We start from the raw sequence: 4,705 nt of genomic DNA, 5'->3' as shown, positions 1-4,705 counted from the left end.
GCAGTGAGGGGTCATCTGCTGCCGGGGGAGCTTTTGGTTTGTAGTTGGTAATGTGTTTTAGTCCTTTCCAGACAGACAAGCAGCCGTTGCTGGAGAACTGCTGCTCTAGCCTGACTTTGTACTGCTGTTTGGCTGCCTTAATTCCTGAGTGTAGCTTTTTCTTTGCCTCCCTGTTCTTGTTGCTGTGGTTTTCCTATTTGGGGCTGTATTTATCAACAGTCTCAGAGTAGGCGTACAGATTTATTTTAGATCACAATTAATAAGATTGCATAAAGAGGGGGACCTGATCCCAGATCACCACTCCTACTCTGAGAAGCTACATATGGCCCCTGGAATCAGGCTCAACACAATGCTATCATATAAAGAGAGTAACCCACATGATCTGTGTGCATCATGTGCCCTTGCTTTCTGTAGTGTAAATCCCTAGGTCAGACCAGAGACTGTATAAATATGGGGTGCCAGGACAGACACACATAGGCAGTAGGCACCACTGGCAGTAGGCACCACTGGTATCAGGTGTCTGGAGGCCCTAGCAGGGAGGGCATCCTTCAACCACTCTGTCATACAACCACTCTGTCAAACAACCACACTGTCATACAACCACTCTGTCATACAACCACTCTGTCATACAACCACTCTGTCATACAACCACTCTGTCAAACAACCACTCTGTCATACAACCACTCTGTCAAACAACCACTCTGTCAAACAACCACTCTGTCATACAACCACTCTGTCATACAACCACTCTGTCAAACAACCACTCTGTCATACAACCTCTCTGACATACAACCACTCTGTCAAACAACCACTCTGTCATACAACCACTGTCATACAACCACTCTGTCAAACAACCACTCTGTCATACAACCACTCTGTCAAACAACCACTCTGTCAAACAACCACTCTGTCATACAACCACTCTGACATACAACCACTCAGTCAAACAACCACTCTGTCATACAACCACTCTGTCAAACAACCACTCTGTCATACAACCACTCTGTCATACAACCACTCTGTCAAACAACCACTATGTCATACAACCACTCTGTCATACAACCACTCTGTCAAACAACCACTCTGTCAAACAACCACTCTGTCATACAACCACTCTGTCATACAACCACTCTGTCATACAACCACTCTGTCATACAACCACTCTGTCATACAACCACTCTGTCATACAACCACTCTGTCAAACAACCACTATGTCATACAACCACTCTGTCATACAACCACTCTGTCAAACAACCACTCTGTCAAACAACCACTCTGTCATACAACCACTCTGTCATACAACCACTCTGTCATACAACCACTCTGTCATACAACCACTCTGTCAAACAACCACTCTGTCATACAACCACTTTGTCAAACAACCACTCTGTCATACAACCACTCTGTCAAACAACCACTGTCATACAACCACTCTGTCAAACAACCACTCTGTCATACAACCACTCTATCATACAACCACTCTGTCAAACAACCACTCTGTCATACAACCACTCTGTCAAACAACCACTCTGTCAAACAACCACTCTGTCATACAACCACTCTGTCAAACAACCACTCTGTCATACAACCACTCTGTCATACAACCACTCTGTCAAACAACCACTCTGTCATACAACCACTCTGTCAAACAACCACTCTGTCAAACAACCACTCTGTCAAACAACCACTCTGTCATACAACCACTCTGTCAAACAACCACTCTGTCAAACAACCACTCTGTCATACAACCACTCTGTCAAACAACCACTCTGTCATACAACCACTCTGTCAAACAACCACTCTGTCAAACAACCACTCTGTCATACAACCACTCTGTCATACAACCACTCTGTCAAACAACCACTCTGTCATACAACCACTCTGTCAAACAACCACTCTGTCAAACAACCACTCTGTCATACAACCACTCTGTCAAACAACCACTCTGTCAAACAACCACTCTGTCATACAACCACTCTGTCATACAACCACTCTGTCATACAACCACTCTGTCAAACAACCACTCTGTCATACAACCACTCTGTCATACAACCACTCTGTCATACAACCACTCTGTCATACAACCACTCTGTCATACAACCACTCTGTCATACAACCACTCTGTCATACAACCACTCTGTCATACAACCACTCTGTCATACAGGTACATAGGGCTGTTGTGGTGACACCGCAACACCGGCAGTCATGAGTCATGACCACAGTCAAATTCCACGTGACCATTGAGTCATGGTAACATCCTCTTATGCACTCTGGATATGCGTTGGTAGTACCCACTTGCTAATGGCCTGGTGCTCAGTGCTCTATTGTCTCTTTAACCACTCTGACATCAATGCAAGTGCAATCGAAAATCATATCAAACACTTATCATCAAAACATTACTGTTCTTTTAAAACTCACCTCACTGTGATTGATCAATTTCAAGAAAGAAGTTCAACAACAGGTCAAATCAAATCAAATGTAATGTCACATACACATGGTTAGCGAAATGCTTGTGCTTCTAGTTCCGACAGTGCAGCAATATCTAGCAAGTAATATCTAACAGTTCCACAACAAAAACCTAATACACACAAATCTAAGTAAAGGAATGGAATAAGAACATGTAAATATATGGATGAGCAATGTCATTATCAGAGTGGCATAGGCTAAGATGCAATAGATAGTATAGAATACAGTATATACATATGAGATGGGTAATGCAAGATATGTAAACATTATTAAAGTGGCATTATTAAAGTGACTAGTGTTCCCTTTATTAAAGTGGTCAGTGATTTTCAAGTCTGTATGTAGGCAGCAGCCTCTCTGTGCTAGTGATGGCTGTTTAACAGTCTGATGGCCTTGAGATAGAAGCTGTTTTTCAGTCTCTCGGTCCCAGCTTTGATGCACCTGTACTGACCTCGCCTTCTGGATGATAGCGGGGTGAACAGGCAGTGGCTCAGATGGGAGTTGTCCTTGATTATCTTTTTGGCCTTCCTGTTGAAACTGAGTGGAAAACATGGTCCTTGTGGATGTTGTTTCAAAGCCTAACACAACGAAATGGACAGCGCTTTCTAAGGTGATGATTAATTCAAAACACCCATATGCATATTAGAGCTTATGCATACGCATTGGCCTATATATGAGCGAGGCTGCATGCTCCTCAAACAGTGGTGGATGCAGGGAGTGAAATAACCGGAGTAGCCTACCTGCATGATTGAAAAAAGAACCGTGGGAAAGCACACTCCATTTTCCCCTGCCAATGTTCCTGCCCATTTCATAATGGACCATTCTAAATCGAAACTAATTTTACATATTGGTAAAGACAAGATAAACTTGAGTGGGTGAAAATATGATCACTTGATGAGAGAACAGCGTGTGCAGCCTGAGGCAAGGAAAAGAGCACAAGCTTTTTTTGCGACATTCTCAAATCATCAAGAGCCTATAGTCACATCATGCAGCACATATATGTTTTGATTTCTAAGACATTCCAAGCAGAATGGCCTTACTGAAGAGCTCAGTGACTTTCACCGTGGCACCGTCATAGGATGCCACCTTTCCAACAAGTCAGTTCGTCAAATTTCTGCACCGCTAGAGCTGCCCCGGTCAACTGTAAGTGCTGTTATTGTGAAGTGGAAACGTCTAGGAGCAACAACGGCTCAGCCGCGAAGTGGTAGGCCATAGAAGCTCACAGAATGGGACCGCCAAGTGCTGAAGCGCGTAAACATCGTCTGTCCTCAGTTGCAACACTCACTACCGAGTTGCAAACTGCCTCTGGAAGCAACGTCAGCACAAGAACTGTTCGTCGGGAGCTTCATGATGGGTTAGGGTTTCCATGGCCGAGCAGCCGCACACAAGCCTAAGATCACCATGCGTAATGCCAAGCGTCGGCTGGAGTGGTGTAAAGCTCACCGCCATTGGACTCTGGAGCAGTGGAAACGCGCTCTCTGGAGTGATGAATCACGCTTCACCATCTGGCAGTCCGGCGGACAAATCTGGGTTTGGCAAATGCCAGGAGAACGCTACTTGCCCAAATGCATAGTGCCAACTGTAAAGTTTGGTGGAGGAGGAATAATGGTCTGGGCTGTTTTTTCATGGTTCGGGCTAGGCCCCTTAGTTCCAGTGAAGGCAAATCTTAACGCTACAGCATACAATAATATTCTAGACGATTCTGTGCTTCAAACTTTGTGGCAACAGTTTGGGGATGGCCCTTTCCTGTTTCAGCATGACAATACCCCCGTGCACAAGCGAGGTCCATACAGAAATGGTTTGTCGAGATCGGTGTGGAAGAACTTGACTGGCCTCACAGAGCCCTGACCTCAACCCCATCGATACCTTTGTGATGAATTGGAACGCCAACTGCAAGCCAGGCCTAATCGCTCAACATCCGTGCCCGACCTCACTAATGCTCTTGTGGCTGAATGGAAGCAAGTCCCCGCAGAAATGTTCCAACATCTAGTGGAAAGCCTTCCCAGAAGAGTGGGGGCTGATATAGCAGCAAAGGGGGACCAACTCCATATTAATGCCCATGATTTTGGAATGAGATGTTCGACGAGCAGGTGTCCACATTCTTTTGGCCATGTAGCGTATCTGTCGACTAGGTGGGAATCTGTCGACCTAAAAAGTCTTCATGCATAGCTTTTTTACCCATCAGAGTAGGAGTGAAATGTCCTCTATTCTCAGCACTTACCACCAATTTCCTACTCTGTGA

This window comes from Coregonus lavaretus, assembly GCF_964263955.1.
Source record: "Coregonus lavaretus genome assembly, chromosome: 27".
Taxonomy (NCBI): Eukaryota; Metazoa; Chordata; class Actinopteri; order Salmoniformes; family Salmonidae; genus Coregonus; species Coregonus lavaretus.
This window is presented reverse-complemented; position numbering follows the sequence as displayed.